A 19,612-nucleotide genomic window follows, 5' to 3' on the forward strand; every position below is an offset into this window, starting at 1 on the left:
AATACTTTGGTAAGACACTTATAGTCAAGAGGATGGTAAGCCTTATGAAGATGTAGGGATCTACCACAATTGTAAAACTTAACAAGGTTGGGAGAAATCCAATAGTCTGAAGGATTCAAGGCCATCCTGGAAAATATACTTCTTTATTTAAGTTCTTTGAACCACTCCTCCAGAATACCAGTGGGCCTCTTTTTCTGGGGTACTTGTATAAGAGAACAGTTAGTACAACAAACCATAGTCCCTACCTCTGCAGCTATTTTGAAGCTAGAATTGCTACTCATTGTTTTCTCCATTTTATACATTCTACATTTCCTTCACCATCAGCTACCAACTGATCAGCTGGCCTCAGTGTCTTAGCTAAGGGTGTCAAGTCCTCACCCCTGAGAAGTCTGAGCCCCTAGTTGCTATACAATTCCAGATACTAAATACAACTGTAATTTACGGTCAAACTTGGGCAGAGAAATAAGTGGCAGCCAAGTAAGTCATCTAGCCAACAGTTTTTTGTTTTTGTTTTTGTTTTTTTTCCGACCCACATTTTGAAAAGGAGTCCTACTTCTTCCTGATGATCAGGGTAGCTAACTCTTCCAAGATGGTGATGTCAAAAGGACACATCAGGATGAAGGGGTGCCCCACTGGCCACATCTGGCACAATTTTAGTATCATAGGAAATAAAGATACTAACAGATTTTAGTTGAATAAGATTTCATGAATCAATATAGAAATCAGACAGAGAGAAAAAATATTTAAAATGACTTAAAATGTTAATGATTGAGGAACTGTTGTGTGGTGGTATATGGGAATTCTTTGGACTAATCTTGCAATTTGTCTGTACATTCAAAATTATTTAAAAATAAGATATTAAAAGGCTAACCTTTTAAAAGTGAGGCATGGAAGTTTCAAAACTAAGATTCAAAATAACAAACTGAAATAAGTTAGATTTGAGTTGTCTAGACAAACACATGGGCTGGGTTCTTACTGACTTTTCAATGAACTTCAAAACAGGCAAGGGCATTTTGGTTGCCTATTGATAAGTAGAATTATTATGATCTGTGGTTTGAATTTACTTATAGTCTCATTTTGGGGTTCTGGTTTCTAACTTATTTAAAACTGTAAACTCACCATGATTCATGACTCCTGATTCATATTGGCTAATTCATGACACTGCATTGAATTCAGAATGCATGCTGTGATACCAAATTTATTTTACTAGTTTCTTATTGAGTATTTAGGACTATTGAATTACTTTAAGAAAAAAATAAATATAAACAACTATCAGGGGATATAAATGTCTTAGATGAAAATTGTCTAAAGAACTTAGAATTTTCTAGAGAAATTTGTTTAAACAAACTACCAGCTTCATGAAATAATACACTTTAAAATAACAAATATAGAGTATCAGGAGAGTTACCACTTTCAGACTCTGAAGTGATTCTGATTAGGTCAAATCAACTATGTAGCAATTAAAGAAAAACACTTAAATACCATAAATTATATTACTACTATATTAGTAAGATACGCCTAACAAGTTATTCAAATCGTATTGCAGTCTTCAAACACAGAAACCATTCCATGTGTATTCATCCAAGTCATAAATTTGTTGGAGACATAATACTATGTGAATATCTATAGGAAACTTTTCCACAGATGTTGCTACGTATTATAAAAGACCCCAATAATCTTCTCCTTCTCTTTCTTCTTTTTAACCATAATGTCCATTTTACAATATAAGTGGGTATTGACAAAATGTATAGAATTGATATAATTGCCAGATTTATTGCTTTTACTAGATAGAATGGAAAACTTCAGCTTTGTCAGTGGCTATAACTTAACCTGGCCTGTCTTTTAATCTCTAGGAGAAAGAGTGATTGCTTTGTTTACAAGATTTACCTTTTTTATGTCTTTTCTGAAACAGTGTGAATGCAGGATAGAATAATTATTCCATCAATTATAATTCAAACAGTTATATAGAATAATTATTTTATCAACATATGCAGTCAAATCCATTAAATGATGCTTCTTGGTTTAATTATATGGAAATTTATATCAGCTAACTCTGAATTTATCACTTTGTGGATATGAAGCCAAAAAAGGGTAGAAAATCTAACATGGAGTCTCAATGTATGGCTCTGGGGTGGGGTCCACAACATGTTTCAAAAGGTCCATGAATAAGGTCACCTGAAAAGCAATGAAAAGAATGTTTGGCAGGAAGCCAGATTTGTTTTTTTTTTAAGGTTTTCATAGCAAAGCTAAGAAAAAGTAGCAATAAATGCTCTTAGTTTTAGGAAAAATAGACTAAAGTTTTAAATTTATTTTTAGTAGTCAGTGTAATAGATTAATGAGGATGAAAGTCAAACAAGAGAGGTCAAGGGAAGAGTTGGGGCAGAGAGGAAATAAAGACAATAGGAGTCAAAACCACTTTCCTCTAAGAATTGCTTACATACATTGACTAGTATCTTTCATAGGATTCTGTCAGCTAATTAGTACATAAAATTTATCCATAAGTCTTAATTACTGAGTCATATTATTCTGAACTTATTGTCCCTCCATGACCCAGTGCTATGAAAAACATAAATATATTGCTCACATCACCCTAATAAACATGAAAAGTAAGAAAACTGTTCACTAAAGGAAGTTTTTAAGAAAAAAAAAAAAAAAACTTTTCAAGTAAGTTTCTATTAGGGAAATCAACCATTGAGAATGTAATCTGTATTAAAAATGTTCCTGAAAAGACAATTATACAGTAATTCAAAAAAATGTGTGTGTCTCATCATAGCATTTTGACCAGCTTTGATTTACAGAGGAGTTAACTAGTCAATCATGACAATAGTAGGAAGTGCCTCCTGATGAGAGACTCCTCCAGTGTTATTGTAATTTCTACAAAATGTTTGTTCTTTGATACTTCTTGTTTATGATAGATAGATTAAGACCATTCTTTGCACCAGGCATAACAAATAGAATTCCCTTTTTTATTTTCTAGTTTCTTAGAAGAAAATGTTTTAATAATATGCTTTGATTAATATATGCCATTTCATGGGAGGCAGTCTAATTTACTCATAAAATACTTTAGATTCTGTTTATGTGTTAGTTTAACCTTTATTTCAGTTTCATGTTTTAATGATCTACTTATTTCTGTTTTTGCTCTTAACCAAAATCTAATTTCAGTTACACTTATTTATTCTTTTTAAAGATTCTACCACTGAATGGAAACATGGCATTGTTTAATTTTAAGTGGCAAACTTCAGTAGGGATTACACACTGGTAATAAACCCGTCTGGGAAATGAAATTGATTGTGAAAACATCTCACCAATTTCTTTAGGCCGGTATCATTTAAATTATTCAAAGTGAGAATTTTAAACTGAACTGTGTAGATCCATTTTGAACTTTGTTTATAAGAGGGTGAAATAATCTGCATCTGTGAGCCAAGGACTATGTATCCTTAGTCCCTTAGTCACTCTTGTCCTCACTTGTCTCCTTTACAGAGTGAGAAAATTGGAGTACATAATTTCCATGGTCCCTGAAACTCTGATCCTATGATTTGCTTTCTTTCTACTTGATGAATGTGACTCCAATATGTACAGGCAAAAATATGTCAAAAGATATAGCCCTAAGTCTAGGGCCTTGTGAACTCTCAGTAAATAAATAATTGAATCAGTAAATGAAGGATACTTTGAAAGGAAATCAACATAAAAAAAGCGTCCTTGTCTAAACCTGCTCTTCCATTTGCTTGGAATTTTTTTTCCCCCAGTTCTTCATATGGCAAGCTCCTCATCACTCTTACTGCAGATCCATTGTCACCTGACTCCTCTACATTCTCCTTTGTTGCCACCTGTCCCAGGGAAATAGTGAAAATGCTTTATAAAGTTTCAGTTCCCTGCATCCCCCAAGAAAAATTATGTTTAGAAACCTTCTCCAAGAGATTTATTTTACTTATTTAGTTGTCCTAGTAATCATAAACACATTAGTTTGACATAATGAGTTAAACAGTGTACCTGAAGAAACTGAACATTCAAATGTAATGAATTTAACTGATTAAAAGAGAGTGTTCTTTGGAGATGAAGCAATAATTGCAGATGTTTCATTTACTGCTTAAAATATTCTGATTTGAGAAACTTAAACGTTGAAAACATTTGAATGGATTACTAAACATTGAATTTAAAATATGCAAAAACAATTGATTATATTTTTGGCCCAGAATGAAGCATGTGTAATAAAAGCTGAATGTATCAGCTAAAGCCTTATTAAAGGAGTAAATTTACCCTCATAAAATTGGGACAATCACTGTGATAGAGTTAGGATCCTGTAGACTGTGAGTTTCCTTGTTTTTGATGATCTTGACAGTTTTGTGTAATCATGGCCAGAAATTTATACAATGTCCTCAATTGGTTTTGTCTGATGTTTTCCTTATAATTAGACTAGGATTCTGGGCCTTTTGGAGAATGACTACAGAGGTGAAATGCTATTTTCATGTGATAGAGTTTTGCATTCTGTTTACCATGATTAGATATCACTCCATCTAATGGTCTAAAATTATGTTATACAGATTACATGTTACTCATAGAAAAGTTTTTATAAGTTGATTTACCTAATATCTGTCTCCCACAAGATAGAATTTAAGCTCCATGAAAGCAAGTATTTGCCTGTCTTGGCCATCACTCTATCCCTGGAATAATGAAGAGTGTCAGATACTTAATAGGAATGTGATTAATATCTGTTGAGTGAGTGAATAAAAGAGCAGGATAATGTATCTTGGGTATAAGTAGCTGAATCCCATTTTAACTCCAGCTGAATGTTGTAGTCAATACACACTGTACTGTACCAAGGTACTATATGAAGTCAGAGTTCTCTAGAGTTGTAGAACTAATAGAATAGATGTATCTGTGCAGGGAAGTTTATTAGGAGAATTGACTCACACGATCACAAGGTAAGGTCCCATAATAGTTCATCTACAGTCTGGGGATCCAAGAAGCCAGTCTGAGTCCTAAAACTCAAAAGAAGGGAAGCTGATAGTGCAGCCTTCAGTCTGTGGCCAAAGGCCCGAGAGTCCCTGGCAAATCACTGGTTAAGTTTAAGAGTCCAAAAGGTGAAGAACTTGGAGTCTGATGTTCCAGGGCAAGGAAGCACACAGTATGGGAGAAAGATGGAGGCCAGAAGACTTAGCCAGTGTAGTCTTTCACATTATTCTGTCTGCTTTTATTCTAGCCATGCTGGCAGCTGATTAGATTGTGTCCACCCAGATTGAGGGTGGGTCTGCAACTCCCAGTTCCCCGACTCAAATGTTAATCTTCTTTGGCGACACTCCCACAGACCCATCCAGGAACAATACTTTGCATCCTTCAATTAAATCAAGTTGACACTAAATATGAACCATCACAAGTCCACCCCTTGTCAACTTGAATCCATATACATCTCCTGAAATCATACATAATCTTCAAATAAAGATGATAGTAAGATCATAATTATCTTTATGTAATACAGCTATCTTTCCGACATCCAGGAACACACCAATAGCCAACCCAAATGCTATTTCATAAAGATAACAGCACTTAAATGCTGACAGGAAGTCAACAAATCTCATGCCCCATGATAAAGAAAAAAGAAAAACAATAAAATGAGGACATTTTCTTAATACAAGTGTATACATGCACAAACATGTTCTTTACAAAATAAGGAGGAAATACTCGTGAAGTTTATACTCCTTGTTTCTGCAAATAGTCATGTTGTCATAGCTGGTATTGATGACTACCTTCTTCTAGTACCCATTCTGTATTCCCATTGCCTTCAGCAAGCACCTCAGCCTCAGCAGGTCATGGTGTTTTACCTGGTGGAATGACCCAAACCTTCATTCCTGAAGGGTCTGGGCCATTTGTAGTCCTGTCTGGATTGGGCTGTTGTAGTTTCCCATTTACCTTAATCACAGGGCATGGTAATACTAAAAGATGCCTAATGGATCTCCTGTATTCCATGCATACTCTTCCTTATCCCCATTGTGGAGTAGTAGACTAATTCATCTTGATAGTCCTGGTCAGTCACCTCAGGCAACACTGTAACTCCCTTGTTAGCCTTTTGACTTAGAGATAGGAGGAGCCCAAAGTTTCCAGATGCCAATCTTAACTTCTAGTTTAATGGAATCATTGTGTCTCCTGGTGGCAGAGATTTTCCCTCCAAAACTAAGACCCCTAGGCCAGCAGAAAGTAATGCTGTGGGAACAGGTAGCAAAAATTTTGGTAGTGGATCACTAGGGGCGATGGTGAGTGGTGCCACTTCCATTTCCACCCCTTGAATCCTGGACCCGTGAATCCTGCCTATGGGAGAAACGGTACCATATATTGGATGCAGATTCAGAGCATACATATACAGCCTTCTGGAGAACTTTGCCTCAACCCTGCAAAGTATTGATAGCTAGTTGGCATTGTAATTATGACTTCAAAAGGCCATTCCACTCTTCATCAATCCAGCTGCTTCAGGATGATGGGGAACATGGTAAGACCAGGGAATTCCATGATCAGAAGCCCACTGCTACACTTTTTTAGCTATAAAATGAGTGACTTGGTCAGAAGCAATGCTATATGGAATGCCATGATGGAGGATAAGGCATTCCATGAAGCCTAGGATGGTAGTCTTGGCAGTAGCATTGCATGCAGGATAGGCAAACCCATATCCAGAGTAAGTGTCTATTCCAATGAGGACAAACCACTGCCCTTTCTATGATGAAAGAGGTCTAATATAATCAACCTGCCATCAAGGAGCTGGCTGATCACCCTGAGGAATGGTACCATATTGATGGCTCAGTGTTGGTCTCTGCTGCTGGCAAATTGGGCACTCAGCAGTGGCCATAACCAGGTCAGCTTTGGGGAACAGAAGTCCATGTTGCTGAGCCCTTGCACAACCTCCATCCCTGCCATCATGGCCAATTTGTTTACGTGCCCATTGAGTAATGATAGGAGTGGCTGGGGATAGAGTCTGAGTGGTGTCCACAGAATGAGTCATCCTATCCACTTGATTATTAAAATCCTCTTCTGCTGAGGTAGACTAACCCTTTGGTGAGCTCTCATATGACATACACATATCTTCAGTTTTTGACCACTAGGAGAGGTCCATCCACACACTTCTTTCCCAAATTTCTTTGTCACCAGTTTTTCAATCAAGATTCTTCCAAATCCCTGACCATCCAGCCAAACCACTGACTACAGCCCATTAATCAGTATATAATGGCACATCTGGCCACTTCCACTTCCAAGCAAAGTCCACAACCAGGTGCACTGCTCAAAGTTCTCACCACTGGGAAGATTTCCCTTCACTACTGTCCTTCAGGGACGTTTTAAAAAGGGGAAAAGGGGCTGTTGTGCTGTAGCTGTCCACTTTTGGGTGGTGCCCGCATATCTTGCAGAACCATCTGTAAACTAGGCTCTTGTATACTCTTGCTCTGTCAACTGATCATAGAGAACTCTGTATGAGGCCATTGATGCAGGCTGAGAGAAAGATGGCAAGATGGCAGGAATGGAGACTGTGGGCACTTGAGCCACTTCCTCATGTAACTTACTTGTGCTCTCAGGACCTGCTCTAGCGCTATCACCTATATACCACTTCCATTTGATGATAGAATGCAACTGTGCATGCCCCATTTTAGGGCTAGATGGGTCAGAAAATACTCTTAAAAGGAGAGTAGTTATCTGCAGAAGACCTTGCTCCAAAATCCTAAAGGTCTCTGCTCTGATTCATTGATAGCGGCCTGCCAAAGGCTCGAAATGACATCCCTGTCTGTCACTGAGACCTCGAACACCATTGGATCTGCTGGGTCATATGGCCCAAGTGGCAGAGCAGCTTATACAGTAGCCTGGACCTGTTGCAGAGCCTTCTTCTGTTCTGGACCCCACTCAAAACCGGCAGGCTTTCAGGTCACTCAATAAATGGACCAGAGTAACACACCCAAATGAGGAATGTTTTGCCTCCAAAATTCACATAGGCCAACTAGGCATTGTGCCTCTTTCTTGGTTGTGGGAGGGGCCAAATGCAGCACCTTACCCTTCATCTTAGAAGGAATATCTCAACAGGTCCCACAGCACTGGACCCCTAGAAATTTTACTGAGATAGAAAGTACCTGAATTTTAGTTGTATTTATTTCCCATCCTCCTGTACACAAATTTCTCACCAACAAGTCCAATGTGTTTGCTACTTCTTGCTCACTGGATCCAATCAGCATAATGTCATCAATGTAATGGACCAGTGTGATGTCTTGTGGAAGGGAAGAGTCATCAGGATCTCTCCAAACAAGATTATGACACAGAACTTGACAGTTGACATATCACTGATGCAGGACAGTAAAGGTTTATTGCTGGCCTTGCCAGCTGCAGGCAAATTGCTTCTGGTTGGCCTTAAGGACAGGAATGCAGAAAAAGGCATTTGCCAAATCATCGGCTGCATACCAGGGACCATGAGATGTATTTTGTTCAAGCAATGAAACCACATCTAGTACAGCAGCTGCAAATGGAGTTACTGCTTGATTAAGCTTACAATAATCCACTGTCATTCCTCAAGATGCATTCATCTTCTGCACAGGCCAAATAGGAGAGTTGAGCTGAGATTTGTTGGGAATCACCACCCTTGCATCTTTCAAGTCCTTGATGGTGGCATTAATCTCTGTAATCCCTTCAGGGATGCAATATTGTTTTTGATTTACTATTTTTCTAGGTAGAGGAAGGTCTAATGACTTCCATTTGTCCTTTCCCACCATAATAGCTTTCACTTTAACAGCAAACACCTGGCAAGGCCATGCATGTACCTTTTGTTGCAGGTCAGCCACTTGTATGATAAGAGCTTATGTCTGATTTTCCACAACTTTAGCTCTTTCTGAACAGGAGATAAGTTATTTCTCCCACTCAGAGAAATCTGAGAAGATTTGATGCCTCTGGATCCAGGAAAGAGAATCCCTGAGTTTATCATTTTCTTTCATCACTTTATCCAGTTAACTTAGGAGCAACTAACCAACTTCATTATATTTGTTGGTTCTCCATATATGGTCAAATGTATTATGTATAGAGTTACTAAACTCCTTGCCTCTCATGAGGGTTGGATCAGGACCATCAAATGAACTTATTTTGCATAACTCTCTAAACAGTTCTTGCCAAGGACTATGAGTGTTCTCCATACTATTAGAAAGAGACTCCTTAGAATTTTGAGGTCTAATCACATTAAGCAGCAGTATTAGTCTGTTCTCAAACTGCTAATAAAGACATACCTGAGACTGAGTAATTTATAAAGTAAAGAGGTTTAATTGACTCACAGCTCCACATGGCTGTGGAGGTCTCACAATCATGATGGAAGGAGAATGAGAAGCAAAGTCATGTCTTACATGTCAGCAGGCAACAGAGAATGAGAGCCAAGTGAAAGGGGAAACCCCTTATAAAATGATCAGATCTCATGAGACTTATTTACTACCAGGAGAACAGTATGAGAAAAATTGCCCCCATGATTCAATTATCTCCCACTGGGTCTCTCCCACAACATCTAGGAATAATGGGAGCTATAATTCAAGTTAAGATTTGGGTGGCTACCCAGCCAAACCATATCAGCAGCCAACTCCAGAAGCCCTGAAACTGGCTAAATAAATGCATCCTTAAGATTCTGTGGCTCTAGAACCACTCCTGGTACCAAAATCTGTATTAGTCAGAGTTCTCTAGTGGGACGACCTAATAGGATAGATGTATGCATGAAGGGGAGTTTATTAGGAGTATTGACTCACATGATCACAAGGTGAAGTCTCACAATAGGCTCTCCACAAGCTGAGGGGCCAGGAAGCCAATCTGAGTCCCTAAATCTCCAAAGTAGGGAAGCCGATAGTGCAGCCTTCAGTCTGTGGCTAAAGGCCCAAGTGCCCCTGGCAAATCACTGGTGTAAGTTTAAGAGTCCAAAAGTTGAAGAACTTGGAGTTCATTGTTTCAGGGCAAGAAGCATCCAGCATGGGAGAAAGATGGAGGCCACAAGACTTAGCCAGTGTGAACTTTCCAGGTTCTTCTGCCTGCTTTTATTCTAGCCATTCTGGCAGCTGATTAGATTGTGCCCACCCTGAGGGTGGGTCTGCACCTCCCAGTTCACTGACTCAAATGTTAATCTCGTTTGGTGACACCCTCACAGACACACCTGGGAACAATAATTTGCATCCTTGAATTCAATCAAGTTGACACTTAATATTAACCATCAAATCAGGAAGATCAGGGTTTGCTCAAATTCATTTATGAAGATCTGGCATGTATCATTTGGGAGTTGTATCAAATCAGTATTCAATCAGAACATAGAAACAGAGGCAATTTAATAGCAGGGATTAGCTACTAAGATGTTAGAAGGTTGAAAAACCAAACCAAGGAAGGAAAAATTAGGAACAGCAGGATGATGCTACTCCATTAAGCTGAAGAAGAATGAGGGACAAGTTCACAACCCATAGCGCGTGATTATTGTGCTTCTGGAGTCAAGTTGCCTGAGAGGAAATGGCACTTGCCTGCGTTGCTTTTTCTGCTTCTCTAGTAGCCACTGCTAGAAGCACTAACAGAGCTGAAAAAACAAAAAAAAAGGCCTTGTCTTTCTTCCTACCTTTCAATCTCCTTTAGTGCTTCTCATTGACAACAGGTGACTAACAGGCAGCCCTCAGGCAAGGGAGTCCAGGGAATGTATTCACAGGCTTCTCATGCCAGGAAAAGAGAAGGGTTGGTTGAGAGACACCAGTCACATTGAGCAAAGGAGGAATGAATGTAATATAGTTGAGATTTTAACAGTCAATAAGGTAAGTAAACATTTACTAAAAAACTATTATGAACAACATTTAAAAGTTATAAACAAGGCATTGTGCTACATGTTTGGAAAACTCAAAATGTATAAGAAATTAATACAAATCCTGGCTATTATGGAGGCTACTATAGTGAGAACAGACACATACATAAGATATTCAAAGCAGGTGGTGATAAATATCCTAATAAGAATATAAACCAATTAGTAACAAAGGACAAAAAAAAAAAAAAAAAAAAAAAAAGGACATTAACTTTATCCAGATGTTTCCCCAGTTAAAGTTAATGACTTTCTTCTTTGTCTTTAGTTACTGCTTTGTTTATATTCTTATTAGGATATTTTCAACCCCTTTGTGCTTCACTTTACTCCTTTGTAAAATAACAGTGAAAATAATAGCACCAACTTCAACAGATTATGAGAGTATGATGGAGCCATCCATCAAAAGCTGAAAGTAAAATATTACAACAATCCTCAGACAAAATAAGGGCTTGTAAATATTTATTAGTTCCTAATAAATGTCTTGATTCTTAATTATAAAACAAAACAAAATGAAGAAAAGGAATTGGGTACTTTCCAATGATCTGTGTCCTTTTAACATAACCTGTGGACACAAGCTTTGATTATTAGACACAAATATTCTATGTCCTTGGCAAGTATATCTTACTAGTGAAAAATAAATTTTACAAATCACAAGTTGAAGCTTGACATCTAATAAATAATTTACAAAAATCTTAAGTATATTAAAAATTTAACTCTGATTGCTTTCAAGTGCATTTAATATTGCGGTTACCACATATTTGGTTAAAGATGGAATAAAATCACTAATCAGTTGTTCTTTTGTCTATTAAGAACTTACGGAATTTTAGATACAATGCAGTCTTTAAAGGATTTTTTTAAAGTTTATGAACCACTGGAGAATACTAGACAGGAAGTGGCATGTTCTGACTTAATTTTTAATATGGTTAATAATAAAGGGAAAGGAAATTTATGGAGATTATTGTAAAACTACTACAATTATTCATGTCAGAGAGGAAGTCAGGTGAAAAGTCATTGAGTTTTGTGTTTTAAAGGCAGAGCAGACGGAATTTGCTAATGGATGGGGTGTGAGTTTGAAGGAAAGTGGAATTCAAGGGTTAACCCCGAGGTTTTTGGCCTGAGCAATTAGAAGATGGAGGCACCAGATTTTAAAAGGAGAACATGGTTGAAAGAGAAATTTGGAAGGATAGCTTAGGATTTTAATTTTGAACTACTTGTGTTTGTTATACTATTTAATATCCAAGTGAAGATGTCAAGTAGGTATTTAAATATAGGGATCAAGTTGAGAGGCATGGTCTAGGTCAGATATATACATATGAGAATTGTCCAAGCATAGATGACATTTAAATCTATATGGTCAAAAAAGATCACCTAGGAAGTGAGTGTAGATAGAAAAGGTTAGATGATAAAGACTCCCTATCCCTGAAACCCTTCAGTACCTTTAAGTGAAAGAGATGAGAAAAACTCAACTCAAAGGAATTGAGAAGGAGCAATTGGTAACTATAAGGAAAATCAAGGGAGTGTGGTGCCTCAGAATACAAGTAAAGAACATCCTACAGGGAGAAAGAAATGATCAGCTGTGCTAAATGCTACTAAGTCAGTATAGGGTGGAGACAGAATTGATTATTAAATTGCAATGAGTTGATCATTGATGGTCTTGAGAAGAATTTATAAGTTTTAAACCACACATATTTGTGCGCAATTATTTTTCTATAGAGGGGGCTATGATCTCCACAAATTCTTTTGTTCTCTTCAAATATTCTGAGCAAAATAATCTCTTCAGGCATTGCTACAGTTAGTATGCAAACTGTGAAAACTTGAGCTGTTACATTTAAGATTCTAGTGTCAAAAAATAACCCTGTGTCTTAGACAAAGCTACATTAACATGGCTTGATTCTATCTGGCTATGTTATAGATTGCAGTAACATGAAGAAGAAATCTGTATCTCCCCTTTTACATAGAAGGGAAAAAACACATTTGTTTGAAGTCAGAAAACTGCCTTTTTTCAATTCGATATAAAAATTTTCTCCCTTTTAAGCTAATCTCCATATTAACTTTTAAGTTTTTATGATAGTTAATTCTATATGTCAACTTGACTGAGCCGAGATGCCTGGATAGCTGGTAAGACATTGTTTCTGAGTGTGTCCGAGAGTGTGAATCTAGAAGAGATTAACATTTGAATCTGTAAGCTGACTAAAGAAGATCACCCTGATCAATGTTAGTGGGCAGCATCCAATCCACTGAAGGCCTGAATAGAACAGAAAGGCAGGGGAAGGGTAAATTTTTCTCTCTGCTTGAGCTGGAACATCGTCTTCTCCTGTCCTTGGACTCAGACGGGGACTTACATCATTAACCCCCAGTTCTTGAACCTTTGGACTTGGAATGAATTACATCACAGCTTTCCTGTTTCTGCAGTTTGCAGACAGCAGATCATGTGACCTCTCAGCTTCCAAATAGCATGAGTCAAATCCTATAAGAGAGAGAGAGAACTATACATATATATTTTTTTGTTTCTCTGAAAAACTCTGATACAGTTTCTGATACTTCAAATTTATATTCAATATTCCCTTGGCAACTATCATAAATAGAATTAGATATATACTTCTTTTCTAACAAGTGATTCAGACTTATACAAGTCTCACTTATGAATGTATGTTTTGAACAATTCTTAAGTACAACTTAAATAATACACTTAAAAATAGAAGCAATATGTATATAGTATATTCACCACCATTAAACAGTTGAAATATTGTGTAAAGCGGGTAGAAAGTTATATAATATAAAACAAAAAAACACATTATTTTACATTTAATTTTAAATTGCTATTTTATGTCAGGTTTCTAGTTGTCAAGAACTGTATGTATTTATTCAGAATATTGGTTCAAGATGGGCAACTAGATGCAGCCAGGTGAAACAACTACTACCAAAGGATTGAGATGACTGGTGCACTTCTTACAGATCTTCAGAGGGAAGGCACCAAGAGTGATTGGAGAAAAGACACAGAGGCTGGGCTGAAACAGGAAGAGGCTGAGAACCCTGCATGGGGCTACCATGCACCAGGACTTGTTCTGGGCCCCAGTGACTCCAGGGGAACGAGTAAGTTGAACTGGTAAGGAGCAACCTGCTCTCGCCATGAGCCTCTGGAATCCTGGCAGGAGGAAACACTTCAACCACCATGGACACTCAAGTTGGCAGTGAGAGGTGCTTAGAGGCATCGTAAGGGCAGCAAGGTAGCTAAAGTAGAGCCCAGGGGGTTTGGTGCAGGAGTGTCTGTGGTGGAGGACCAGGGAAGCCCATCTCCCTAGACTCGACTTGGTCCCACAAGAGACTTTAGCCCTGGGGGAACTGTCAGACTTGAACTCTGCAGGCCACTGTTGCCCATTAGATGGGGTCAGTTTGTCCTGAGCACCCCTGGTCTGCTGACTTCTCTTGGGGCTCCAGCCTTACTCTGCCTGCAGCCTTGGGTGCCCTGGAGACCCACAGCATAACTTCTTCAGGGGAAGACGATGACTGAGTAGCAGAGAGCTCTGGCAGGGTGGCCCCTATGGCCATACATCAGCCTGCTCCCTCTCCACACTGCAGCTTCCCTGAGGCCCACAGCAAAACCCCACATCGTTTTGCCTGCACATTTGTGTACTGGTGGATTTTGCCTTCCTTGTCCTGCCAGTGCACATGTGTGCCTCCACCCTGCCCTGCCACAACTCCAGTGGGAGTGCCCTCTGCCCCCCTCCCCTTGCCAGACTACCACTACAGTGGGATCCTTGGCAGACACAGAACCTGCCAGCCCCACCCCTACCAGTGTCCCACCCTTACACCAACACTGCTGTGTGAGTGAAGCTAGGCACAGAGAACAGCAGATCCTGCCCCTCCCTGAGCAATTATCCCTGCCTACAGCCACAGAGAATGCACACAGACCTGTGCCTGACAGCACTCTCTCCTGTGCTACCACCATCACCTGCACAATCACGTCCAAAGTCAGCAGCAGGGCTACCCACTCCCCTCAAAGCCATGCTGTCTCTGCCACTGTGGTGAGTGGCCACATGGAGGCAGGCACACTGGCACCTACTAGCAACCCGTTGCAGTTGACAAGCATGTACTTTGACACACTGCTGGTGACATGTGTGAGCAAGGACAGATCCCACTGCCACCACATTACAAAATGCTTTGGCCAACACCACCCATGCAAGTATAGGGACCTGTGGTTTAAGAGCACCCCAGCCCCTGAGCACAATAGAGTCCTAACCTCCAAGAGCCAGAGAACAAAATTGGGACCCAATACAAGTCCCCTAGAGTTAGAGCACACAGTCCAGGAATTGAGAGCTGAGCATTGCACCCTTAAAATCTTTCAGAAACAAACTCAGGAGGCTGAATCCACGTTATATCACAATCAAGCCCTCAAGGTCATCAAACAGGATTTAAACAATCATCCAAAGGTCAGCAACTTTAAAGATTAAAGAAACATCAGCCCACAAAATGAGGAAAAAAAAAAAACAATGCAAGAACTCTCACAAGTCAAAAACCGAGAGTGCCTTCTTTCCTCCAAATAACTGTACTGCCTCTCCAGCAAGTGTTCTCAGCCGGGGTGAGATGCCTGAAATGGCAGAAATAGAATTCAGAATACAGATAGGCGTGAAGATCATTGAGATGCAGGAGTCCATTGAAACCCAATCTAAGGAGGCTAAGAATCACCATAAGAAGAGACAGAAGCTGACAGACAAAATAGCCAGTATAGAAAAGAACATGACTGACCTGATAGAGCTGAAAAACATACTACAATAATTTAATAATGCAATCACAAGTATTAATAGCAGAATAGACCAAGCTGAGGAAAGAATCTCAGAGCCTGATATGGTTTGGCTGTGTCCCCACCAAAATCTCATCTTGAAATACCACATGTTGTGGGAGGGACCCAGTGAGAGACAATTGAATCATGGGGGCAAGTATTTCCCATTCTGTTCTCGTGATCGTGAATACGTCTCATAAGATCTGATGGTTTTTTAAAAAGGAGTTCCCTTGCACAAATTCTCTCTCTTTCCCTGCTTCCATCCATATAAGATGTGACTTGCTCCTCCTTGCCTTCCACCATGATTGTGAGGCCTCCCCAACTATATGGAACTTTAAGTCCATTAAACCTCTTTCTTTGTAAATTCTCCAGTCCCAAACATGTCTTTATCAGTAGTGTGAAAACAGAGTATACAGTAAATTGGTACCAGTAGAATGGGGTGCTGCTGAAAACATAGCTGAAAATGTAGAAGTGACTTTGGAAGTGGGTAACAGGCAGAGGTTGGAACAGTTTGGAGGGCTCAGAAGAAGACAGGAAAATGTGGGAAAGTTTGGAACTCCCTAGAGACTTCTTGAATGGTTTTGACCAAAATGCTGATAATGATATGGACAATAAAATCCAGGCTGAGGTAGCCTCAAATGGAATTGATGAAATTGTTGGGAACTGGAGCAAAGGTGACTCTTTTTATATTTTAGCAAAGAGACTGGTGGCACTTTGCCCTTGCCCTAGAAATTTGTGAAACTTTGTACTTGGGAGGGATGATTTGGGGTATCTGGCAGAAGAAATTTCTAAGCAGCAAAGCACTCAAGAGGTGACTTGGGTGCTCTGAAAGGCATTCAGTTTTATGAAGGAAGAAGAGCATAAAAGTTCAGACAATTTGCAGCCTGACAATGCAACAGAAAAGAAAATGCCATTTTCTGAGGAGAAATTCAAGCCAGTTGCAGAAATTTGCATAAGTAATGAGGAGCTGAATGTTAATCCTGAACACAATGTGGAAAATGTCTCCAGGGCATGTCAGAGGTCTTCATGGCAACCCATCTTATCACAGGCCTGAAGGTCTAGGAGAAAAAAATGGTTTCATGGGTAGGCCCGGGGTCTGCATGTTATGTGCTGCCTAGGGACTTGGTGCCCTGCATCTCAGCCACTCCAGCTGTGGCTGAAAGGGACTGATGTAGAGCTCAGGCCATGGCTTCAGAGAGTGCAAGCCCCAAGCCTTGGCAGCTTTCACATGGTGTTGAGCCTGCAAGTGCATGGAAGTCAGGAACTGGGGTTTGGAAACGTCCACATACATTTCAGAAGATGTAGGAAAATGCCTGGATGCCCAGGCATAAGTTTGCTGCAGGGGCAGAGTCCTCCTGGAGAACCTTTGCTAGGGCAGTGCAAAAGGGAAATGTAGGGTCAGAGCCCCAACGCAGAGTCCTTACTGGGGCACCACCTAGTGGAGCTGTGAGAAGAAGGCCACTGTTCTCCAGACCGCAGAATGGTAGATCCACTGAAAGCTTGCATCATACACCTGGAAAAGCTGCAGCCACTCAATACCAGTTGGTGAAAGGAGCTGAGAGGGAGGCTGTACCCTACAAAGCCACAGGGGTAGAGCTGCCTCTTGCATCAGCCTATCTTTTGCATCAGCATGACCTGGATAAGAGACATGGAGCTTTAAGATTTGACTGCCCACTGGATATCGGACTTGCATGGGGCCTGTAGCCTCTTTGTTTTGGCCAATTTCTCCCATTTGGAATGGCTGTATTTTCCCAATACCTGTACCCCCATTGTATCTAGGAAGTAACTAACTTGCTTTTAATTTTACAGGCTCATAGGTGGAAGCGACTTGCCTTGTTTCAGATGAAACTTTGGACTATGGACTTTTGAGTTAGTGCTGAAATGAGTTAAGACTTTAAGGGACTGTTGGGAAGGCATGATTTGTTTTTGAAATCATGAACATGTTTAAATGTGAGAACATGAGATTTAGGAGAGGCCAGGAGTGGAATGATATTATTTGGTTGTGTTCTCACCCAAATATCATCTTGAATTCCCACACATTGTGTGAAGGATACAGTGGGAGGTAATTGAATCGTGGGAGCAAGACTTTCCCATGCTGTTCTCGTGATAGGGAATGTCTCATGAGATCTGATGGTTTCATAAAGAGGAGTTCCCCTTCACAAATTATCTCTCTTTGCCTAATGCCATCTACGTAAGATGTGATTTGCTCCTCTTTGCCTTCTGCCGTAATTTTGAGGTCTCTCTATCCATATGAAACCGTAAGTCCCTTAAAGCTCTTTCTTTTGCAAATTCCCAAGTCTCGGGTATGTCTTTATCACCAGCATGAAAATAGACTAATACAGAGCCTGAAGAAATGCTTTCTGAAGTAAGAAAGTCAGACAAGAATAGAGAAAAAAGAATGAAAAAAAGTGAACAAAAGCTCCAGAAATATGAGATTATGTAAAAAGACCAAATCTTTGACTCATTGGTATCCCTGAAAGAGATGAGGAGAGTATAGCAACTTGGAAAACATATTATCTCATAGATAATATCCTGAAACCTAGCAGAGAGACCAACATTCAAATTCAGGAAACACAGATAACCCCATGAAGATACTCCACAAGAAGATCATCCCCAAGACACATAATCATAAGATTCTCTAAGTTCAAAATGATATAATGTTAAAGGCTGCTAGCTAGAAAGAGAAAGTCACTTACTAAGAAAGGGTCATCAGACTAACAGCAGAAACCTTACAAGCCAGAAAAGATTAGGAGTCAACATTCAACATTCTTTTTTTTTTTTTTTAGACGGAGTCTCGCTCCTCTCTCTGTTGCCAAGGCTGGAGTACAGAGGCGTGATCTCGGCTCACTGCAAGCTCCGCCTCCTGGGTTCATGCCATTCTCCTGCCTCAGCCTCCCGAGTAGCTTGGACTACAGGCACCTGCCACCATGCCCGGCTATTTTTTTGTATTTTTAGTAGCAATGGGGTTTCACTGTGTTAGCCAGGATGGTCTCGATCTCTTGACCTCATGATCCACCTGCCTCTGCCTCCCAAAATGCTGGGATTATAGGCATGAGCCACCATGCCTGGCCTCAACATTCTTAAAGAAAAGAAATTCCAACCAAGAGTTTCATATCCAGACAAACCAAGCTTCATAAGCAAAGCAGAAATAAGAATCTTTTCAGACAAGCAAATACTGAGTGAATTCATTACCACCAGACCCACCTTACAAGAGTTTCTGATGGAAGCTCTAAATATGGAAAGGAAAAACCATTACCAGTCACTACATAAACACACTTAAGTACCCAGAGCATTGATGCTATAAAGCAACCACACAAACAAGTCTGCATAACAACCAGCTAACATTATGATGACAGGATCAAATTCACAAACATCAATACTAACTGTGAATGTAAATGGGCTAAATGCCTCAATTAAAAGGCATACTGTGGAAAGCTGGATAAAGAACCAAGACATACTGGCATGCTGTCTTCAAGAGACCCATCTCACATGCAATGACACCCATAGGCTCAAAATAAAGGGATGGAGAAAAATCTTAACAATCAAATGGAAAATAGGAAAACAGAGGTCGTATTCCTAATTTCAGACAAAACAGACTTTAAACAAACGATCAAAAAAGATAAAGGCATTACATCATAGTGAAGAAGCATTCAATTCAACAAAAATACTTAATTATCCTAAATATATACTATATACCCAACACAGCATATGAAAAAGAGCTAAACAGCACTGATCATTAGAGAAATGTAAATCAAAACCATAATAAGATACCATCTCACAACAGTCAGAATGACTATTACTAAAAAGTCAAAAAATAATAGGTGCTAGCAAGGTTGCAGAGAAAAAGTAATACTTACACATTGTTGGTAGAGGTGTAAATTAGTTCTACCATTGTGGGAAACAATGTGGTGATTCCTCACAGATCAAAAAACAGAGCTCCCTTTTGCCCCAGCTGTCCCATTTCTGGTTATGTACCCAGAGGAATATAAATTATTCTATCATAAAGACACATGCAT

The sequence above is a fragment of the Chlorocebus sabaeus genome, chromosome 10 (genome assembly GCF_047675955.1).
Source record: "Chlorocebus sabaeus isolate Y175 chromosome 10, mChlSab1.0.hap1, whole genome shotgun sequence".
In the NCBI taxonomy this organism is placed as follows: Eukaryota; Metazoa; Chordata; class Mammalia; order Primates; family Cercopithecidae; genus Chlorocebus; species Chlorocebus sabaeus.